General features: G+C 41.3%; 44 non-coding genes across 44 annotated transcripts; all 44 read left to right on the top strand.

Annotated features, from left to right (window-relative positions):
• The first annotated feature begins 74 nt into the window (after positions 1-74).
• On the top strand, positions 75-147 carry trnar-ucg (transfer RNA arginine (anticodon UCG)). The gene has a single exon. It is a non-coding gene; the product is annotated as a tRNA-Arg (tRNA).
• A 225-nt stretch (positions 148-372) lies between these two features.
• Positions 373-446, top strand: trnai-aau (transfer RNA isoleucine (anticodon AAU)). The gene has a single exon. It is a non-coding gene; the product is annotated as a tRNA-Ile (tRNA).
• Positions 447-1118: 672 nt separating this feature from the next.
• trnar-ucg (transfer RNA arginine (anticodon UCG)) lies at positions 1119-1191 on the top strand. The gene has a single exon. It is a non-coding gene; the product is annotated as a tRNA-Arg (tRNA).
• Positions 1192-1416: 225 nt separating this feature from the next.
• Positions 1417-1490, top strand: trnai-aau (transfer RNA isoleucine (anticodon AAU)). Its single transcript has one exon. It is a non-coding gene; the product is annotated as a tRNA-Ile (tRNA).
• Positions 1491-2166: 676 nt separating this feature from the next.
• Positions 2167-2239, top strand: trnar-ucg (transfer RNA arginine (anticodon UCG)). The gene has a single exon. It is a non-coding gene; the product is annotated as a tRNA-Arg (tRNA).
• A 225-nt stretch (positions 2240-2464) lies between these two features.
• Positions 2465-2538, top strand: trnai-aau (transfer RNA isoleucine (anticodon AAU)). Its single transcript has one exon. It is a non-coding gene; the product is annotated as a tRNA-Ile (tRNA).
• Positions 2539-2720: 182 nt separating this feature from the next.
• Positions 2721-2794, top strand: trnai-aau (transfer RNA isoleucine (anticodon AAU)). The gene has a single exon. It is a non-coding gene; the product is annotated as a tRNA-Ile (tRNA).
• Positions 2795-3470: 676 nt separating this feature from the next.
• trnar-ucg (transfer RNA arginine (anticodon UCG)) lies at positions 3471-3543 on the top strand. Its single transcript has one exon. It is a non-coding gene; the product is annotated as a tRNA-Arg (tRNA).
• A 225-nt stretch (positions 3544-3768) lies between these two features.
• On the top strand, positions 3769-3842 carry trnai-aau (transfer RNA isoleucine (anticodon AAU)). Its single transcript has one exon. It is a non-coding gene; the product is annotated as a tRNA-Ile (tRNA).
• A 182-nt stretch (positions 3843-4024) lies between these two features.
• Positions 4025-4098, top strand: trnai-aau (transfer RNA isoleucine (anticodon AAU)). Its single transcript has one exon. It is a non-coding gene; the product is annotated as a tRNA-Ile (tRNA).
• Positions 4099-4514: 416 nt separating this feature from the next.
• On the top strand, positions 4515-4587 carry trnar-ucg (transfer RNA arginine (anticodon UCG)). The gene has a single exon. It is a non-coding gene; the product is annotated as a tRNA-Arg (tRNA).
• A 225-nt stretch (positions 4588-4812) lies between these two features.
• On the top strand, positions 4813-4886 carry trnai-aau (transfer RNA isoleucine (anticodon AAU)). The gene has a single exon. It is a non-coding gene; the product is annotated as a tRNA-Ile (tRNA).
• Positions 4887-5072: 186 nt separating this feature from the next.
• trnai-aau (transfer RNA isoleucine (anticodon AAU)) lies at positions 5073-5146 on the top strand. The gene has a single exon. It is a non-coding gene; the product is annotated as a tRNA-Ile (tRNA).
• A 416-nt stretch (positions 5147-5562) lies between these two features.
• trnar-ucg (transfer RNA arginine (anticodon UCG)) lies at positions 5563-5635 on the top strand. The gene has a single exon. It is a non-coding gene; the product is annotated as a tRNA-Arg (tRNA).
• Positions 5636-5860: 225 nt separating this feature from the next.
• trnai-aau (transfer RNA isoleucine (anticodon AAU)) lies at positions 5861-5934 on the top strand. The gene has a single exon. It is a non-coding gene; the product is annotated as a tRNA-Ile (tRNA).
• Positions 5935-6116: 182 nt separating this feature from the next.
• Positions 6117-6190, top strand: trnai-aau (transfer RNA isoleucine (anticodon AAU)). The gene has a single exon. It is a non-coding gene; the product is annotated as a tRNA-Ile (tRNA).
• Positions 6191-6606: 416 nt separating this feature from the next.
• trnar-ucg (transfer RNA arginine (anticodon UCG)) lies at positions 6607-6679 on the top strand. The gene has a single exon. It is a non-coding gene; the product is annotated as a tRNA-Arg (tRNA).
• Positions 6680-6904: 225 nt separating this feature from the next.
• Positions 6905-6978, top strand: trnai-aau (transfer RNA isoleucine (anticodon AAU)). The gene has a single exon. It is a non-coding gene; the product is annotated as a tRNA-Ile (tRNA).
• Positions 6979-7164: 186 nt separating this feature from the next.
• trnai-aau (transfer RNA isoleucine (anticodon AAU)) lies at positions 7165-7238 on the top strand. The gene has a single exon. It is a non-coding gene; the product is annotated as a tRNA-Ile (tRNA).
• Positions 7239-7654: 416 nt separating this feature from the next.
• On the top strand, positions 7655-7727 carry trnar-ucg (transfer RNA arginine (anticodon UCG)). Its single transcript has one exon. It is a non-coding gene; the product is annotated as a tRNA-Arg (tRNA).
• Positions 7728-7952: 225 nt separating this feature from the next.
• On the top strand, positions 7953-8026 carry trnai-aau (transfer RNA isoleucine (anticodon AAU)). The gene has a single exon. It is a non-coding gene; the product is annotated as a tRNA-Ile (tRNA).
• Positions 8027-8208: 182 nt separating this feature from the next.
• On the top strand, positions 8209-8282 carry trnai-aau (transfer RNA isoleucine (anticodon AAU)). The gene has a single exon. It is a non-coding gene; the product is annotated as a tRNA-Ile (tRNA).
• Positions 8283-8954: 672 nt separating this feature from the next.
• Positions 8955-9027, top strand: trnar-ucg (transfer RNA arginine (anticodon UCG)). The gene has a single exon. It is a non-coding gene; the product is annotated as a tRNA-Arg (tRNA).
• Positions 9028-9509: 482 nt separating this feature from the next.
• trnai-aau (transfer RNA isoleucine (anticodon AAU)) lies at positions 9510-9583 on the top strand. The gene has a single exon. It is a non-coding gene; the product is annotated as a tRNA-Ile (tRNA).
• A 416-nt stretch (positions 9584-9999) lies between these two features.
• Positions 10000-10072, top strand: trnar-ucg (transfer RNA arginine (anticodon UCG)). Its single transcript has one exon. It is a non-coding gene; the product is annotated as a tRNA-Arg (tRNA).
• Positions 10073-10554: 482 nt separating this feature from the next.
• Positions 10555-10628, top strand: trnai-aau (transfer RNA isoleucine (anticodon AAU)). Its single transcript has one exon. It is a non-coding gene; the product is annotated as a tRNA-Ile (tRNA).
• Positions 10629-11044: 416 nt separating this feature from the next.
• trnar-ucg (transfer RNA arginine (anticodon UCG)) lies at positions 11045-11117 on the top strand. The gene has a single exon. It is a non-coding gene; the product is annotated as a tRNA-Arg (tRNA).
• Positions 11118-11342: 225 nt separating this feature from the next.
• On the top strand, positions 11343-11416 carry trnai-aau (transfer RNA isoleucine (anticodon AAU)). The gene has a single exon. It is a non-coding gene; the product is annotated as a tRNA-Ile (tRNA).
• A 182-nt stretch (positions 11417-11598) lies between these two features.
• trnai-aau (transfer RNA isoleucine (anticodon AAU)) lies at positions 11599-11672 on the top strand. The gene has a single exon. It is a non-coding gene; the product is annotated as a tRNA-Ile (tRNA).
• Positions 11673-12344: 672 nt separating this feature from the next.
• On the top strand, positions 12345-12417 carry trnar-ucg (transfer RNA arginine (anticodon UCG)). Its single transcript has one exon. It is a non-coding gene; the product is annotated as a tRNA-Arg (tRNA).
• Positions 12418-12642: 225 nt separating this feature from the next.
• On the top strand, positions 12643-12716 carry trnai-aau (transfer RNA isoleucine (anticodon AAU)). Its single transcript has one exon. It is a non-coding gene; the product is annotated as a tRNA-Ile (tRNA).
• Positions 12717-12898: 182 nt separating this feature from the next.
• trnai-aau (transfer RNA isoleucine (anticodon AAU)) lies at positions 12899-12972 on the top strand. Its single transcript has one exon. It is a non-coding gene; the product is annotated as a tRNA-Ile (tRNA).
• A 439-nt stretch (positions 12973-13411) lies between these two features.
• Positions 13412-13485, top strand: trnai-aau (transfer RNA isoleucine (anticodon AAU)). Its single transcript has one exon. It is a non-coding gene; the product is annotated as a tRNA-Ile (tRNA).
• Positions 13486-13901: 416 nt separating this feature from the next.
• trnar-ucg (transfer RNA arginine (anticodon UCG)) lies at positions 13902-13974 on the top strand. The gene has a single exon. It is a non-coding gene; the product is annotated as a tRNA-Arg (tRNA).
• Positions 13975-14199: 225 nt separating this feature from the next.
• Positions 14200-14273, top strand: trnai-aau (transfer RNA isoleucine (anticodon AAU)). The gene has a single exon. It is a non-coding gene; the product is annotated as a tRNA-Ile (tRNA).
• A 182-nt stretch (positions 14274-14455) lies between these two features.
• On the top strand, positions 14456-14529 carry trnai-aau (transfer RNA isoleucine (anticodon AAU)). The gene has a single exon. It is a non-coding gene; the product is annotated as a tRNA-Ile (tRNA).
• Positions 14530-15201: 672 nt separating this feature from the next.
• Positions 15202-15274, top strand: trnar-ucg (transfer RNA arginine (anticodon UCG)). Its single transcript has one exon. It is a non-coding gene; the product is annotated as a tRNA-Arg (tRNA).
• A 225-nt stretch (positions 15275-15499) lies between these two features.
• trnai-aau (transfer RNA isoleucine (anticodon AAU)) lies at positions 15500-15573 on the top strand. Its single transcript has one exon. It is a non-coding gene; the product is annotated as a tRNA-Ile (tRNA).
• A 182-nt stretch (positions 15574-15755) lies between these two features.
• On the top strand, positions 15756-15829 carry trnai-aau (transfer RNA isoleucine (anticodon AAU)). The gene has a single exon. It is a non-coding gene; the product is annotated as a tRNA-Ile (tRNA).
• A 672-nt stretch (positions 15830-16501) lies between these two features.
• On the top strand, positions 16502-16574 carry trnal-uag (transfer RNA leucine (anticodon UAG)). Its single transcript has one exon. It is a non-coding gene; the product is annotated as a tRNA-Leu (tRNA).
• Positions 16575-17056: 482 nt separating this feature from the next.
• Positions 17057-17130, top strand: trnai-aau (transfer RNA isoleucine (anticodon AAU)). Its single transcript has one exon. It is a non-coding gene; the product is annotated as a tRNA-Ile (tRNA).
• A 416-nt stretch (positions 17131-17546) lies between these two features.
• trnar-ucg (transfer RNA arginine (anticodon UCG)) lies at positions 17547-17619 on the top strand. The gene has a single exon. It is a non-coding gene; the product is annotated as a tRNA-Arg (tRNA).
• Positions 17620-18357: 738 nt separating this feature from the next.
• trnai-aau (transfer RNA isoleucine (anticodon AAU)) lies at positions 18358-18431 on the top strand. Its single transcript has one exon. It is a non-coding gene; the product is annotated as a tRNA-Ile (tRNA).
• A 416-nt stretch (positions 18432-18847) lies between these two features.
• On the top strand, positions 18848-18920 carry trnal-uag (transfer RNA leucine (anticodon UAG)). Its single transcript has one exon. It is a non-coding gene; the product is annotated as a tRNA-Leu (tRNA).
• The last annotated feature ends 228 nt before the right edge of the window (positions 18921-19148 follow it).

The raw sequence follows: 19148 nt of genomic DNA, 5'->3' as shown, positions 1-19148 counted from the left end.
TTTGGACAAAGGATAGCTCCCTCCTCAGCATCTAAACCATTGCACTTGTGAAGTGCAACAATCCTGCATTTAGCGACCATGTGGCCTAATGGACAAGGCGTCTGACTTCGGATCAGAAGATTGAGGGTTCGAGTCCCTTCGTGGTTGATAGCTCAAGGCTCATTATAAGAAATATGGTGTAAGCAATGTTACTTTAAAATTGAGGTCATTCCATTCATATGAGATGTCAGCGGTCTTCCCTTTAACCTAACTACGCAAGTAAAGCTGATGGGGTTTCACACCCGACTGACCATTAAATAAATTCTTGCATTTTGCACGTTCTGTCCTGCTATAATTTTGGAAGTAATGGACTTGAATTAACAAGTGAAAAAGGGCCGGTTAGCTCAGATGGTCAGAGCGTGGTGCTAATAACGCCAAGGTCATGGGTTCAATCCCCATACTGGCCATCAATATGCTTTTGGAGATGCCATTGATATGAGATGTCAGCGGTCTTCCCTTTAACCTAACTACGCAAGTAAAGCTGATGGGGTTTCACACCCGATTGACCATTAAATAAATGCTTGCATTTTGCACGTTCTGTCCTGCTATAATTCTGGAAGTAATGGAGTTGAATTAACAAGTGAAAAAGGGCCGGTTAGCTCAGATGGTCAGAGCGTGGTGCTAATAAAGCCAAGGTCATGGGTTCAATCCCCATACTGGCCAGTAATGGTTATTTAACAAAAGAATGTCTCTACAATTGCCATTCAACTTTTGATACAGTATTGATACAGATAAATATCATGGAAAAAGAGAGCTGGTTTTGAATCCCTTCAAGGTTAAAAGCTCTAGCCTCATTCAAAGACACTTTGTGGAAGCCCGTTTGCTGCACAGTGTAAATAATCTATATTTCTACAATTGTTTAAGTTTCAAGCTGTAATTGTAAATTTGAAATAGAAAGTGTTTTTCTCTGCCGGAGGATTTTGTTGGATGAGGTGGGCACTAATCCCAATGACTTTCACATGTGAAGTCAGCAGTGTACCATTTAAGCCAGCTTTGCAGTATGTCTTTGGACAAAGGATAGCTCCCTCCTCAGCATCTAAACCATTGCACTTGTGAAGTGCAACAATCCTGCATTTAGCGACCATGTGGCCTAATGGACAAGGCGTCTGACTTCGGATCAGAAGATTGAGGGTTCGAGTCCCTTCGTGGTTGATAGCTCAAGGCTCATTATAAGAAATATGGTGTAAGCAATGTTACTTTAAAATTGAGGTCATTCCATTCATATGAGATGTCAGCGGTCTTCCCTTTAACCTAACTACGCAAGTAAAGCTGATGGGGTTTCACACCCGACTGACCATTAAATAAATTCTTGCATTTTGCACGTTGTGTCCTGCTATAATTTTGGAAGTAATGGACTTGAATTAACAAGTGAAAAAGGGCCGGTTAGCTCAGATGGTCAGAGCGTGGTGCTAATAACGCCAAGGTCATGGGTTCAATCCCCATACTGGCCATCAATATGCTTTTGGAGATGCCATTGATATGAGATGTCAGCGGTCTTCCCTTTAACCTAACTACGCAAGTAAAGCTGATGGGGTTTCACACCCGATTGACCATTAAATAAATGCTTGCATTTTGCACGTTCTGTCCTGCTATAATTCTGAAAGTAATGGAGTTGAATTAACAAGTGAAAAAGGGCCGGCCGGTTAGCTCAGATGGTCAGAGCGTGGTGCTAATAATGCCAAGGTCATGGGTTCAATCCCCATACTGGCCAGTAATGGTTATTTAACAAAAGAATGTCTCTACAATTGCCGTTCAACTTATGATACAGTATTGATACAGATAAATATCATGGAAAAAGAGAGCTGGTTTTGAATCCCTTCAAGGTTAAAAGCTCTAGCCTCATTCAAAGACACTTTATGGAAGCCCGTTTGCTGCACAGTGTAAATAAACTATATTTCTACAATTGTTTAAGTTTCAAGCTGTAATTGTAAGTTTGAAATAGAAAGTGTTTTTCTCTGCCGGAGGATTTTGTTGGATGAGGTGGGCACTAATCCCAATGACTTTCACATGTGAAGTCAGCAGTGTACCATTTAAGCCAGCTTTGCAGTATGTCTTTGGACAAAGGATAGCTCCCTCCTCAGCATCTAAACCATTGCACTTGTGAAGTGCAACAATCCTGCATTTAGCGACCATGTGGCCTAATGGACAAGGCGTCTGACTTCGGATCAGAAAATTGAGGGTTCGAGTCCCTTCGTGGTTGATAACTCAAGGCTCATTATAAGAAATATGGTGTAAGCAATGTTACTATAAAGTTGAGGTCATTCCATTCATATGAGATGTCAGCGGTCTTCCCTTTAACCTAACTACGCAAGTAAAGCTGATGGGGTTTCACACCCGATTGACCATTAAATAAATTCTTGCATTTTGCACGTTCTGTCCTGCTATAATTTTGGAAGTAATGGACTTGAATTAACAAGTGAAAAAGGGCCGGTTAGCTCAGATGGTCAGAGCGTGGTGCTAATAACGCCAAGGTCATGGGTTCAATCCCCATACTGGCCATCAATATGCTTTTGGAGATGCCATTGATATGAGATGTCAGCGGTCTTCCCTTTAACCTAACTACGCAAGTAAAGCTGATGGGGTTTCACACCCGATTGACCATTAAATAAATGCTTGAATTTTGCACGTTCTGTCCTGCTATAATTCTGGAAGTAATGGACTTGAATTAACAAGTGAAAAAGGGCCGGTTAGCTCAGATGGTCAGAGCGTGGTGCTAATAACGCCAAGGTCATGGGTTCAATCCCCATACTGGCCATCAATATGCTTTTGGAGATGCCATTGATATGAGATGTCAGCGGTCTTCCCTTTAACCTAACTACGCAAGTAAAGCTGATGGGGTTTCACACCCGACTGACCATTAAATAAATGCTTGCATTTTGCACGTTCTGTCCTGCTATAATTCTGGAAGTAATGGAGTTGAATTAACAAGTGAAAAAGGGCCGGCCGGTTAGCTCAGATGGTCAGAGCGTGGTGCTAATAATGCCAAGGTCATGGGTTCAATCCCCATACTGGCCAGTAATGGTTATTTAACAAAAGAATGTCTCTACAATTGCCGTTCAACTTATGATACAGTATTGATACAGATAAATATCATGGAAAAAGAGAGCTGGTTTTGAATCCCTTAAAGGTTAAAAGCTCTAGCCTCATTCAAAGACACTTTGTGGAAGCCCGTTTGCTGCACAGTGTAAATAATCTATATTTCTACAATTGTTTAAGTTTCAAGCTGTAATTGTAAGTTTGAAATAGAAAGTGTTTTTCTCTGCCGGAGGATTTTGTTGGATGAGGTGGGTACTAATCCCAATGACTTTCACATGTGAAGTCAGCAGTGTACCATTTAAGCCAGCTTTGCAGTATGTCTTTGGACAAAGGATAGCTCCCTCCTCAGCATCTAAACCATTGCACTTGTGAAGTGCAACAATCCTGCATTTAGTGACCATGTGGCCTAATGGACAAGGCGTCTGACTTCGGATCAGAAAATTGAGGGTTCGAGTCCCTTCGTGGTTGATAGCTCAAGGCTCATTATAAGAAATATGGTGTAAGCAATGTTACTTTAAAATTGAGGTCATTCCATTCATATGAGATGTCAGCGGTCTTCCCTTTAACCTAACTACGCAAGTAAAGCTGATGGGGTTTCACACCCGACTGACCATTAAATAAATTCTTGCATTTTGCACGTTCTGTCCTGCTATAATTTTGGAAGTAATGGACTTGAATTAACAAGTGAAAAAGGGCCGGTTAGCTCAGATGGTCAGAGCGTGGTGCTAATAACGCCAAGGTCATGGGTTCAATCCCCATACTGGCCATCAATATGCTTTTGGAGATGCCATTGATATGAGATGTCAGCGGTCTTCCCTTTAACCTAACTACGCAAGTAAAGCTGATGGGGTTTCACACCCGATTGACCATTAAATAAATGCTTGCATTTTGCACGTTCTGTCCTGCTATAATTCTGGAAGTAATGGAGTTGAATTAACAAGTGAAAAAGGGCCGGTTAGCTCAGATGGTCAGAGCGTGGTGCTAATAACGCCAAGGTCATGGGTTCAATCCCCATACTGGCCAGTAATGGTTATTTAACAAAAGAATGTCTCTACAATTGCCATTCAACTTATGATACAGTATTGATACAGATAAATATCATGGAAAAAGAGAGCTGGTTTTGAATCCCTTCAAGGTTAAAAGCTCTAGCCTCATTCTAAGACACTTTGTGGAAGCCCGTTTGCTGCACAGTGTAAATAATCTATATTTCTACAATTGTTTAAGTTTCAAGCTGTAATTGTAAATTTGAAATAGAAAGTGTTTTTCTCTGCCGGAGGATTTTGTTGGATGAGGTGGGCACTAATCCCAATGACTTTCACATGTGAAGTCAGCAGTGTACCATTTAAGCCAGCTTTGCAGTATGTCTTTGGACAAAGGATAGCTCCCTCCTCAGCATCTAAACCATTGCACTTGTGAAGTGCAACAATCCTGCATTTAGCGACCATGTGGCCTAATGGACAAGGCGTCTGACTTCGGATCAGAAGATTGAGGGTTCGAGTCCCTTCGTGGTTGATAGCTCAAGGCTCATTATAAGAAATATGGTGTAAGCAATGTTACTTTAAAATTGAGGTCATTCCATTCATATGAGATGTCAGCGGTCTTCCCTTTAACCTAACTACGCAAGTAAAGCTGATGGGGTTTCACACCCGACTGACCATTAAATAAATTCTTGCATTTTGCACGTTGTGTCCTGCTATAATTTTGGAAGTAATGGACTTGAATTAACAAGTGAAAAAGGGCCGGTTAGCTCAGATGGTCAGAGCGTGGTGCTAATAACGCCAAGGTCATGGGTTCAATCCCCATACTGGCCATCAATATGCTTTTGGAGATGCCATTGATATGAGATGTCAGCGGTCTTCCCTTTAACCTAACTACGCAAGTAAAGCTGATGGGGTTTCACACCCGATTGACCATTAAATAAATGCTTGCATTTTGCACGTTCTGTCCTGCTATAATTCTGGAAGTAATGGAGTTGAATTAACAAGTGAAAAAGGGCCGGCCGGTTAGCTCAGATGGTCAGAGCGTGGTGCTAATAATGCCAAGGTCATGGGTTCAATCCCCATACTGGCCAGTAATGGTTATTTAACAAAAGAATGTCTCTACAATTGCCGTTCAACTTATGATACAGTATTGATACAGATAAATATCATGGAAAAAGAGAGCTGGTTTTGAATCCCTTCAAGGTTAAAAGCTCTAGCCTCATTCAAAGACACTTTATGGAAGCCCGTTTGCTGCACAGTGTAAATAAACTATATTTCTACAATTGTTTAAGTTTCAAGCTGTAATTGTAAGTTTGAAATAGAAAGTGTTTTTCTCTGCCGGAGGATTTTGTTGGATGAGGTGGGCACTAATCCCAATGACTTTCACATGTGAAGTCAGCAGTGTACCATTTAAGCCAGCTTTGCAGTATGTCTTTGGACAAAGGATAGCTCCCTCCTCAGCATCTAAACCATTGCACTTGTGAAGTGCAACAATCCTGCATTTAGCGACCATGTGGCCTAATGGACAAGGCGTCTGACTTCGGATCAGAAAATTGAGGGTTCGAGTCCCTTCGTGGTTGATAACTCAAGGCTCATTATAAGAAATATGGTGTAAGCAATGTTACTATAAAGTTGAGGTCATTCCATTCATATGAGATGTCAGCGGTCTTCCCTTTAACCTAACTACGCAAGTAAAGCTGATGGGGTTTCACACCCGATTGACCATTAAATAAATTCTTGCATTTTGCACGTTCTGTCCTGCTATAATTTTGGAAGTAATGGACTTGAATTAACAAGTGAAAAAGGGCCGGTTAGCTCAGATGGTCAGAGCGTGGTGCTAATAACGCCAAGGTCATGGGTTCAATCCCCATACTGGCCATCAATATGCTTTTGGAGATGCCATTGATATGAGATGTCAGCGGTCTTCCCTTTAACCTAACTACGCAAGTAAAGCTGATGGGGTTTCACACCCGATTGACCATTAAATAAATGCTTGCATTTTGCACGTTCTGTCCTGCTATAATTCTGGAAGTAATGGAGTTGAATTAACAAGTGAAAAAGGGCCGGTTAGCTCAGATGGTCAGAGCGTGGTGCTAATAACGCCAAGGTCATGGGTTCAATCCCCATACTGGCCAGTAATGGTTATTTAACAAAAGAATGTCTCTACAATTGCCATTCAACTTATGATACAGTATTGATACAGATAAATATCATGGAAAAAGAGAGCTGGTTTTGAATCCCTTCAAGGTTAAAAGCTCTAGCCTCATTCAAAGACACTTTGTGGAAGCCCGTTTGCTGCACAGTGTAAATAATCTATATTTCTACAATTGTTTAAGTTTCAAGCTGTAATTGTAAATTTGAAATAGAAAGTGTTTTTCTCTGCCGGAGGATTTTGTTGGATGAGGTGGGCACTAATCCCAATGACTTTCACATGTGAAGTCAGCAGTGTACCATTTAAGCCAGCTTTGCAGTATGTCTTTGGACAAAGGATAGCTCCCTCCTCAGCATCTAAACCATTGCACTTGTGAAGTGCAACAATCCTGCATTTAGCGACCATGTGGCCTAATGGACAAGGCGTCTGACTTCGGATCAGAAGATTGAGGGTTCGAGTCCCTTCGTGGTTGATAGCTCAAGGCTCATTATAAGAAATATGGTGTAAGCAATGTTACTTTAAAATTGAGGTCATTCCATTCATATGAGATGTCAGCGGTCTTCCCTTTAACCTAACTACGCAAGTAAAGCTGATGGGGTTTCACACCCGACTGACCATTAAATAAATTCTTGCATTTTGCACGTTGTGTCCTGCTATAATTTTGGAAGTAATGGACTTGAATTAACAAGTGAAAAAGGGCCGGTTAGCTCAGATGGTCAGAGCGTGGTGCTAATAACGCCAAGGTCATGGGTTCAATCCCCATACTGGCCATCAATATGCTTTTGGAGATGCCATTGATATGAGATGTCAGCGGTCTTCCCTTTAACCTAACTACGCAAGTAAAGCTGATGGGGTTTCACACCCGATTGACCATTAAATAAATGCTTGCATTTTGCACGTTCTGTCCTGCTATAATTCTGGAAGTAATGGAGTTGAATTAACAAGTGAAAAAGGGCCGGCCGGTTAGCTCAGATGGTCAGAGCGTGGTGCTAATAATGCCAAGGTCATGGGTTCAATCCCCATACTGGCCAGTAATGGTTATTTAACAAAAGAATGTCTCTACAATTGCCGTTCAACTTATGATACAGTATTGATACAGATAAATATCATGGAAAAAGAGAGCTGGTTTTGAATCCCTTCAAGGTTAAAAGCTCTAGCCTCATTCAAAGACACTTTATGGAAGCCCGTTTGCTGCACAGTGTAAATAAACTATATTTCTACAATTGTTTAAGTTTCAAGCTGTAATTGTAAGTTTGAAATAGAAAGTGTTTTTCTCTGCCGGAGGATTTTGTTGGATGAGGTGGGCACTAATCCCAATGACTTTCACATGTGAAGTCAGCAGTGTACCATTTAAGCCAGCTTTGCAGTATGTCTTTGGACAAAGGATAGCTCCCTCCTCAGCATCTAAACCATTGCACTTGTGAAGTGCAACAATCCTGCATTTAGCGACCATGTGGCCTAATGGACAAGGCGTCTGACTTCGGATCAGAAAATTGAGGGTTCGAGTCCCTTCGTGGTTGATAACTCAAGGCTCATTATAAGAAATATGGTGTAAGCAATGTTACTATAAAGTTGAGGTCATTCCATTCATATGAGATGTCAGCGGTCTTCCCTTTAACCTAACTACGCAAGTAAAGCTGATGGGGTTTCACACCCGATTGACCATTAAATAAATTCTTGCATTTTGCACGTTCTGTCCTGCTATAATTTTGGAAGTAATGGACTTGAATTAACAAGTGAAAAAGGGCCGGTTAGCTCAGATGGTCAGAGCGTGGTGCTAATAACGCCAAGGTCATGGGTTCAATCCCCATACTGGCCATCGATATGCTTTTGGAGATGCCATTGATATGAGATGTCAGCGGTCTTCCCTTTAACCTAACTACGCAAGTAAAGCTGATGGGGTTTCACACCCGATTGACCATTAAATAAATGCTTGAATTTTGCACGTTCTGTCCTGCTATAATTCTGGAAGTAATGGAGTTGAATTAACAAGTGAAAAAGGGCCGGTTAGCTCAGATGGTCAGAGCGTGGTGCTAATAACGCCAAGGTCATGGGTTCAATCCCCATACTGGCCATCAATATGCTTTTGGAGATGCCATTGATATGAGATGTCAGCGGTCTTCCCTTTAACCTAACTACGCAAGTAAAGCTGATGGGGTTTCACACCCGACTGACCATTAAATAAATTCTTGCATTTTGCACGTTCTGTCCTGCTATAATTCTGGAAGTAATGGAGTTGAATTAACAAGTGAAAAAGGGCCGGTTAGCTCAGATGGTCAGAGCGTGGTGCGAATAACGCCAAGGTCATGGGTTCAATCCCCATATTGGCCAGTAATGGTTATTTAACAAAAGAATGTCTCTAAAATTGCCGTTCAACTTATGATACAGTATTGATACAGATAAATATCATGGAAAAAGAGAGCTGGTTTTGAATCCCTTCAAGGTTAAAAGCTCTAGCCTCATTCAAAGACACTTTGTGGAAGGCCGTTTGCTGCACAGTGTAAATAAACTATATTTCTACAATTGTTTAAGTTTCAAGCTGTAATTGTAAGTTTGAAATAGAAAGTGTTTTTCTCTGCCGGAGGATTTTGTTGGATGAGGTGGGCACTAATCCCAATGACTTTCACATGTGAAGTCAGCAGTGTACCATTTAAGCCAGCTTTGCAGTATGTCTTTGGACAAAGGATAGCTCCCTCCTCAGCATCTAAACCATTGCACTTGTGAAGTGCAACAATCCTGCATTTAGCGACCATGTGGCCTAATGGACAAGGCGTCTGACTTCGGATCAGAAGATTGAGGGTTCGAGTCCCTTCGTGGTTGATAACTCAAGACTCATTATAAGAAATATGGTGTAAGCAATGTTACTATAAAATTGAGGTCATTCCATTCATATGAGATGTCAGCGGTCTTCCCTTTAACCTAACTACGCAAGTAAAGCTGATGGGGTTTCACACCCGACTGACCATTAAATAAATTCTTGCATTTTGCACGTTCTGTCCTGCTATAATTTTGGAAGTAATGGACTTGAATTAACAAGTGAAAAAGGGCCGGGTTAGCTCAGATGGTCAGAGCGTGGTGCTAATAACGCCAAGGTCATGGGTTCAATCCCCATACTGGCCATCAATATGCTTTTGGAGATGCCATTGATATGAGATGTCAGCGGTCTTCCCTTTAATCTAACTACGCAAGTAAAGCTGATGGGGTTTCACACCCGATTGACCATTAAATAAATGCTTGCATTTTGCACGTTCTGTCCTGCTATAATTCTGGAAGTAATGGAGTTGAATTAACAAGTGAAAAAGGGCCGGTTAGCTCAGATGGTCAGAGCGTGGTGCTAATAATGCCAAGGTCATGGGTTCAATCCCCATACTGGCCAGTAATGGTTATTTAACAAAAGAATGTCTCTACAATTGCCGTTCAACTTATGATACAGTATTGATACAGATAAATATCATGGAAAAAGAGAGCTGGTTTTGAATCCCTTCAAGGTTAAAAGCTCTAGCCTCATTCAAAGACACTTTGTGGAAGCCCGTTTGCTGCACAGTGTAAATAAACTATATTTCTACAATTGTTTAAGTTTCAAGCTGTAATTGTAAGTTTGAAATAGAAAGTGTTTTTCTCTGCCGGAGGATTTTGTTGGATGAGGTGGGCACTAATCCCAATGACTTTCACATGTGAAGTCAGCAGTGTACCATTTAAGCCAGCTTTGCAGTATGTCTTTGGACAAAGGATAGCTCCCTCCTCAGCATCTAAACCATTGCACTTGTGAAGTGCAACAATCCTGCATTTAGCGACCATGTGGCCTAATGGACAAGGCGTCTGACTTCGGATCAGAAGATTGAGGGTTCGAGTCCCTTCGTGGTTGATAGCTCAAGGCTCATTATAAGAAATATGGTGTAAGCAATGTTACTATAAAATTGAGGTCATTCCATTCATATGAGATGTCAGCGGTCTTCCCTTTAGCCTAACTACGCAAGTAAAGCTGATGGGGTTTCACACCCGATTGACCATTAAATAAATTCTTGCATTTTGCACGTTCTGTCCTGCTATAATTTTGGAAGTAATGGACTTGAATTAACAAGTGAAAAAGTTCCGGGTTAGCTCAGATGGTCAGAGCGTGGTGATAATAACGCCAAGGTCATGGGTTCAATCCCCATACTGGCCATCAATATGCTTTTGGAGATGCCATTGATATGAGATGTCAGCGGTCTTCCCTTTAATCTAACTACGCAAGTAAAGCTGATGGGGTTTCACACCCGATTGACCATTAAATAAATGCTTGCATTTTGCACGTTCTGTCCTGCTATAATTCTGGAAGTAATGGAGTTGAATTAACAAGTGAAAAAGGGCCGGTTAGCTCAGATGGTCAGAGCGTGGTGCTAATAACGCCAAGGTCATGGGTTCAATCCCCATACTGGCCAGTAATGGTTATTTAACAAAAGAATGTCTCTACAATTGCCGTTCAACTTATGATACAGTATTGATACAGATAAATATCATGGAAAAAGAGAGCTGGTTTTGAATCCCTTCAAGGTTAAAAGCTCTAGCCTCATTCAAAGACACTTTATGGAAGCCCGTTTGCTGCACAGTGTAAATAAACTATATTTCTACAATTGTTTAAGTTTCAAGCTGTAATTGTAAGTTTGAAATAGAAAGTGTTTTTCTCTGCCGGAGGATTTTGTTGGATGAGGTGGGCACTAATCCCAATGACTTTCACATGTGAAGTCAGCAGTGTACCATTTAAGCCAGCTTTGCAGTATGTCTTTGGACAAAGGATAGCTCCCTCCTCAGCATCTAAACCATTGCACTTGTGAAGTGCAACAATCCTGCATTTAGCGACCATGTGGCCTAATGGACAAGGCGTCTGACTTCGGATCAGAAAATTGAGGGTTCGAGTCCCTTCGTGGTTGATAACTCAAGGCTCATTATAAGAAATATGGTGTAAGCAATGTTACTATAAAATTGAGGTCATTCCATTCATATGAGATGTCAGCGGTCTTCCCTTTAACCTAACTACGCAAGTAAAGCTGATGGGGTTTCACACCCGATTGACCATTAAATAAATTCTTGCATTTTGCACGTTCTGTCCTGCTATAATTTTGGAAGTAATGGACTTGAATTAACAAGTGAAAAAGGGCCGGTTAGCTCAGATGGTCAGAGCGTGGTGCTAATAACGCCAAGGTCATGGGTTCAATCCCCATACTGGCCATCAATATGCTTTTGGAGATGCCATTGATATGAGATGTCAGCGGTCTTCCCTTTAACCTAACTACGCAAGTAAAGCTGATGGGGTTTCACACCCGATTGACCATTAAATAAATGCTTGAATTTTGCACGTTCTGTCCTGCTATAATTCTGGAAGTAATGGAGTTGAATTAATAAGTGAAAAAGGGCCGGTTAGCTCAGATGGTCAGAGCGTGGTGCTAATAACGCCAAGGTCATGGGTTCAATCCCCATACTGGCCATCAATATGCTTTTGGAGATGCCATTGATATGAGATGTCAGCGGTCTTCCCTTTAACCTGACTACGCAAGTAAAGCTGATGGGGTTTCACACCCGACTGACCATTAAATAAATTCTTGCATTTTGCACGTTCTGTCCTGCTATAATTCTGGAAGTAATGGAGTTGAATTAACAAGTGAAAAAGGGCCGGTTAGCTCAGATGGTCAGAGCGTGGTGCGAATAACGCCAAGGTCATGGGTTCAATCCCCATACTGGCCAGTAATGGTTATTTAACAAAAGAATGTCTCTAAAATTGCCGTTCAACTTATGATACAGTATTGATACAGATAAATATCATGGAAAAAGAGAGCTGGTTTTGAATCCCTTCAAGGTTAAAAGCTCTAGCCTCATTCAAAGACACTTTGTGGAAGGCCGTTTGCTGCACAGTGTAAATAAACTATATTTCTACAATTGTTTAAGTTTCAAGCTGTAATTGTAAGTTTGAAATAGAAAGTGTTTTTCTCTGCCGGAGGATTTTGTTGGATGAGGTGGGCACTAATCCCAATGACTTTCACATGTGAAGTCAGCAGTGTACCATTTAAGCCAGCTTTGCAGTATGTCTTTGGACAAAGGATAGCTCCCTCCTCAGCATCTAAACCATTGCACTTGTGAAGTGCAACAATCCTGCATTTAGCGACCATGTGGCCTAATGGACAAGGCGTCTGACTTCGGATCAGAAAATTGAGGGTTCGAGTCCCTTCGTGGTTGATAACTCAAGGCTCATTATAAGAAATATGGTGTAAGCAATGTTACTATAAAATTGAGGTCATTCCATTCATATGAGATGTCAGCGGTCTTCCCTTTAACCTAACTACGCAAGTAAAGCTGATGGGGTTTCACACCCGATTGACCATTAAATAAATTCTTGCATTTTGCACGTTCTGTCCTGCTATAATTTTGGAAGTAATGGACTTGAATTAACAAGTGAAAAAGGGCCGGTTAGCTCAGATGGTCAGAGCGTGGTGCTAATAACGCCAAGGTCATGGGTTCAATCCCCATACTGGCCATCAATATGCTTTTGGAGATGCCATTGATATGAGATGTCAGCGGTCTTCCCTTTAACCTAACTACGCAAGTAAAGCTGATGGGGTTTCACACCCGATTGACCATTAAATAAATTCTTGCATTTTGCACGTTCTGTCCTGCTATAATTTTGGAAGTAATGGACTTGAATTAACAAGTGAAAAAGGGCCGGTTAGCTCAGATGGTCAGAGCGTGGTGCTAATAACGCCAAGGTCATGGGTTCAATCCCCATACTGGCCATCAATATGCTTTTGGAGATGCCATTGATATGAGATGTCAGCGGTCTTCCCTTTAACCTAACTACGCAAGTAAAGCTGATGGGGTTTCACACCCGATTGACCATTAAATAAATTCTTGCATTTTGCACGTTCTGTCCTGCTATAATTTTGGAAGTAATGGACTTGAATTAACAAGTGAAAAAGTTCCGGGTTAGCTCAGATGGTCAGAGCGTGGTGATAATAACGCCAAGGTCATGGGTTCAATCCCCATACTGGCCATCAATATGCTTTTGGAGATGCCATTGATATGAGATGTCAGCGGTCTTCCCTTTAATCTAACTACGCAAGTAAAGCTGATGGGGTTTCACACCCGATTGACCATTAAATAAATGCTTGCATTTTGCACGTTCTGTCCTGCTATAATTCTGGAAGTAATGGAGTTGAATTAACAAGTGAAAAAGGGCCGGTTAGCTCAGATGGTCAGAGCGTGGTGCTAATAACGCCAAGGTCATGGGTTCAATCCCCATACTGGCCAGTAATGGTTATTTAACAAAAGAATGTCTCTACAATTGCCGTTCAACTTATGATACAGTATTGATACAGATAAATATCATGGAAAAAGAGAGCTGGTTTTGAATCCCTTCAAGGTTAAAAGCTCTAGCCTCATTCAAAGACACTTTATGGAAGCCCGTTTGCTGCACAGTGTAAATAAACTATATTTCTACAATTGTTTAAGTTTCAAGCTGTAATTGTAAGTTTGAAATAGAAAGTGTTTTTCTCTGCCGGAGGATTTTGTTGGATGAGGTGGGCACTAATCCCAATGACTTTCACATGTGAAGTCAGCAGTGTACCATTTAAGCCAGCTTTGCAGTATGTCTTTGGACAAAGGATAGCTCCCTCCTCAGCATCTAAACCATTGCACTTGTGAAGTGCAACAATCCTGCATTTAGCGACCATGTGGCCTAATGGACAAGGCGTCTGACTTCGGATCAGAAAATTGAGGGTTCGAGTCCCTTCGTGGTTGATAACTCAAGGCTCATTATAAGAAATATGGTGTAAGCAATGTTACTATAAAATTGAGGTCATTCCATTCATATGAGATGTCAGCGGTCTTCCCTTTAACCTAACTACGCAAGTAAAGCTGATGGGGTTTCACACCCGATTGACCATTAAATAAATTCTTGCATTTTGCACGTTCTGTCCTGCTATAATTTTGGAAGTAATGGACTTGAATTAACAAGTGAAAAAGGGCCGGTTAGCTCAGATGGTCAGAGCGTGGTGCTAATAACGCCAAGGTCATGGGTTCAATCCCCATACTGGCCATCAATATGCTTTTGGAGATGCCATTGATATGAGATGTCAGCGGTCTTCCCTTTAACCTAACTACGCAAGTAAAGCTGATGGGGTTTCACACCCGATTGACCATTAAATAAATGCTTGAATTTTGCACGTTCTGTCCTGCTATAATTCTGGAAGTAATGGAGTTGAATTAATAAGTGAAAAAGGGCCGGTTAGCTCAGATGGTCAGAGCGTGGTGCTAATAACGCCAAGGTCATGGGTTCAATCCCCATACTGGCCATCAATATGCTTTTGGAGATGCCATTGATATGAGATGTCAGCGGTCTTCCCTTTAACCTGACTACGCAAGTAAAGCTGATGGGGTTTCACACCCGACTGACCATTAAATAAATTCTTGCATTTTGCACGTTCTGTCCTGCTATAATTCTGGAAGTAATGGAGTTGAATTAACAAGTGAAAAAGGGCCGGTTAGCTCAGATGGTCAGAGCGTGGTGCGAATAACGCCAAGGTCATGGGTTCAATCCCCATACTGGCCAGTAATGGTTATTTAACAAAAGAATGTCTCTAAAATTGCCGTTCAACTTATGATACAGTATTGATACAGATAAATATCATGGAAAAAGAGAGCTGGTTTTGAATCCCTTCAAGGTTAAAAGCTCTAGCCTCATTCAAAGACACTTTGTGGAAGGCCGTTTGCTGCACAGTGTAAATAAACTATATTTCTACAATTGTTTAAGTTTCAAGCTGTAATTGTAAGTTTGAAATAGAAAGTGTTTTTCTCTGCCGGAGGATTTTGTTGGATGAGGTGGGCACTAATCCCAATGACTTTCACATGTGAAGTCAGCAGTGTACCATTTAAGCCAGCTTTGCAGTATGTCTTTGGACAAAGGATAGCTCCCTCCTCAGCATCTAAACCATTGCACTTGTGAAGTGCAACAATCCTGCATTTAGCGACCATGTGGCCTAATGGACAAGGCGTCTGACTTCGGATCAGAAAATTGAGGGTTCGAGTCCCTTCGTGGTTGATAACTCAAGGCTCATTATAAGAAATATGGTGTAAGCAATGTTACTATAAAATTGAGGTCATTCCATTCATATGAGATGTCAGCGGTCTTCCCTTTAACCTAACTACGCAAGTAAAGCTGATGGGGTTTCACACCCGATTGACCATTAAATAAATTCTTGCATTTTGCACGTTCTGTCCTGCTATAATTTTGGAAGTAATGGACTTGAATTAACAAGTGAAAAAGGGCCGGTTAGCTCAGATGGTCAGAGCGTGGTGCTAATAACGCCAAGGTCATGGGTTCAATCCCCATACTGGCCATCAATATGCTTTTGGAGATGCCATTGATATGAGATGTCAGCGGTCTTCCCTTTAACCTAACTACGCAAGTAAAGCTGATGGGGTTTCACACCCGATTGACCATTAAATAAATGCTTGAATTTTGCACGTTCTGTCCTGCTATAATTCTGGAAGTAATGGAGTTGAATTAATAAGTGAAAAAGGGCCGGTTAGCTCAGATGGTCAGAGCGTGGTGCTAATAACGCCAAGGTCATGGGTTCAATCCCCATACTGGCCATCAATATGCTTTTGGAGATGCCATTGATATGAGATGTCAGCGGTCTTCCCTTTAACCTGACTACGCAAGTAAAGCTGATGGGGTTTCACACCCGACTGACCATTAAATAAATTCTTGCATTTTGCACGTTCTGTCCTGCTATAATTCTGGAAGTAATGGAGTTGAATTAACAAGTGAAAAAGGGCCGGTTAGCTCAGATGGTCAGAGCGTGGTGCGAATAACGCCAAGGTCATGGGTTCAATCCCCATATTGGCCAGTAATGGTTATTTAACAAAAGAATGTCTCTAAAATTGCCGTTCAACTTATGATACAGTATTGATACAGATAAATATCATGGAAAAAGAGAGCTGGTTTTGAATCCCTTCAAGGTTAAAAGCTCTAGCCTCATTCAAAGACACTTTGTGGAAGGCCGTTTGCTGCACAGTGTAAATAAACTATATTTCTACAATTGTTTAAGTTTCAAGCTGTAATTGTAAGTTTGAAATAGAAAGTGTTTTTCTCTGCCGGAGGATTTTGTTGGATGAGGTGGGCACTAATCCCAATGACTTTCACATGTGAAGTCAGCAGTGTACCATTTAAGCCAGCTTTGCAGTATGTCTTTGGACAAAGGATAGCTCCCTCCTCAGCATCTAAACCATTGCACTTGTGAAGTGCAACAGTCCTCCATTTAGCGACCATGTGGCCTAATGGACAAGGCGTCTGACTTAGGATCAGAAGATTGAGGGTTCGAGTCCCTTCGTGGTTGATAACTCAAGACTCATTATAAGAAATATGGTGTAAGCAATGTTACTATAAAATTGAGGTCATTCCATTCATATGAGATGTCAGCGGTCTTCCCTTTAACCTAACTACGCAAGTAAAGCTGATGGGGTTTCACACCCGACTGACCATTAAATAAATTCTTGCATTTTGCACGTTCTGTCCTGCTATAATTTTGGAAGTAATGGACTTGAATTAACAAGTGAAAAAGGGCCGGGTTAGCTCAGATGGTCAGAGCGTGGTGCTAATAACGCCAAGGTCATGGGTTCAATCCCCATACTGGCCATCAATATGCTTTTGGAGATGCCATTGATATGAGATGTCAGCGGTCTTCCCTTTAATCTAACTACGCAAGTAAAGCTGATGGGGTTTCACACCCGATTGACCATTAAATAAATGCTTGCATTTTGCACGTTCTGTCCTGCTATAATTCTGGAAGTAATGGAGTTGAATTAACAAGTGAAAAAGGGCCGGTTAGCTCAGATGGTCAGAGCGTGGTGCTAATAATGCCAAGGTCATGGGTTCAATCCCCATACTGGCCAGTAATGGTTATTTAACAAAAGAATGTCTCTACAATTGCCGTTCAACTTATGATACAGTATTGATACAGATAAATATCATGGAAAAAGAGAGCTGGTTTTGAATCCCTTCAAGGTTAAAAGCTCTAGCCTCATTCAAAGACACTTTGTGGAAGCCCGTTTGCTGCACAGTGTAAATAAACTATATTTCTACAATTGTTTAAGTTTCAAGCTGTAATTGTAAGTTTGAAATAGAAAGTGTTTTTCTCTGCCGGAGGATTTTGTTGGATGAGGTGGGCACTAATCCCAATGACTTTCACATGTGAAGTCAGCAGTGTACCATTTAAGCCAGCTTTGCAGTATGTCTTTGGACAAAGGATAGCTCCCTCCTCAGCATCTAAACCATTGCACTTGTGAAGTGCAACAATCCTGCATTTAGCGACCATGTGGCCTAATGGACAAGGCGTCTGACTTCGGATCAGAAGATTGAGGGTTCGAGTCCCTTCGTGGTTGATAGCTCAAGGCTCATTATAAGAAATATGGTGTAAGCAATGTTACTATAAAATTGAGGTCATTCCATTCATATGAGATGTCAGCGGTCTTCCCTTTAGCCTAACTACGCAAGTAAAGCTGATGGGGTTTCACACCCGATTGACCATTAAATAAATTCTTGCATTTTGCACGTTCTGTCCTGCTATAATTTTGGAAGTAATGGACTTGAATTAACAAGTGAAAAAGTTCCGGGTTAGCTCAGATGGTCAGAGCGTGGTGATAATAACGCCAAGGTCATGGGTTCAATCCCCATACTGGCCATCAATATGCTTTTGGAGATGCCATTGATATGAGATGTCAGCGGTCTTCCCTTTAATCTAACTACGCAAGTAAAGCTGATGGGGTTTCACACCCGATTGACCATTAAATAAATGCTTGCATTTTGCACGTTCTGTCCTGCTATAATTTTGGAAGTAATGGACTTGAATTAACAAGTGAAAAAGGGCCGGTTAGCTCAGATGGTCAGAGCATGGTGCTAATAATGCCAAGGTCATGGGTTCAATCCCCATACTGGCCATCAATATGCTTTTGGAGATGCCATTGATATGAGATGTCAGCGGTCTTCCCTTTAACCTAACTATGTAAGTAAAGCTGATGGGGTTTCACACCCGATTGACCATTAAATAAATGCTTGCATTTTGCACGTTCTGTCCTGCTATAATTCTGGAAGTAATGGAGTTGAATTAACAAGTGAAAAAGGGCCGGTTAGCTCAGATGGTCAGAGCGTGGTGCTAATAATGCCAAGGTCATGGGTTCAATCCCCATACTGGCCAGTAATGGTTATTTAACAAAAGAATGTCTCTACAATTGCCGTTCAACTTATGATACAGTATTGATACAGATAAATATCATGGAAAAAGAGAGCTGGTTTTGAATCCCTTCAAGGTTAAAAGCTCTAGCCTCATTCAAAGACACTTTGTGGAAGCCCGTTTGCTGCACAGTGTAAATAAACTATATTTCTACAATTGTTTAAGTTTCAAGCTGTAATTGTAAGTTTGAAATAGAAAGTGTTTTTCTCTGCCGGAGGATTTTGTTGGATGAGGTGGGCACTAATCCCAATGACTTTCACATGTGAAGTCAGCAGTGTACCATTTAAGCCAGCTTTGCAGTATGTCTTTGGACAAAGGATAGCTCCCTCCTCAGCATCTAAACCATTGCACTTGTGAAGTGCAACAGTCCTCCATTTAGCGACCATGTGGCCTAATGGACAAGGCGTCTGACTTAGGATCAGAAGATTGAGGGTTCGAGTCCCTTCGTGGTTGATAACTCAAGACTCATTATAAGAAATATGGTGTAAGCAATGTTACTATAAAATTGAGGTCATTCCATTCATATGAGATGTCAGCGGTCTTCCCTTTAACCTAACTACGCAAGTAAAGCTGATGGGGTTTCACACCCGACTGACCATTAAATAAATTCTTGCATTTTGCACGTTCTGTCCTGCTATAATTTTGGAAGTAATGGACTTGAATTAACAAGTGAAAAAGGGC

Source organism: Anarhichas minor, unplaced genomic scaffold, assembly GCF_050575085.1.
Source record: "Anarhichas minor isolate MPS153535 unplaced genomic scaffold, ASM5057508v1 ptg000040l, whole genome shotgun sequence".
Classification (NCBI taxonomy): Eukaryota; Metazoa; Chordata; class Actinopteri; order Perciformes; family Anarhichadidae; genus Anarhichas; species Anarhichas minor.
This window is presented reverse-complemented; position numbering and strand designations above follow the sequence as displayed.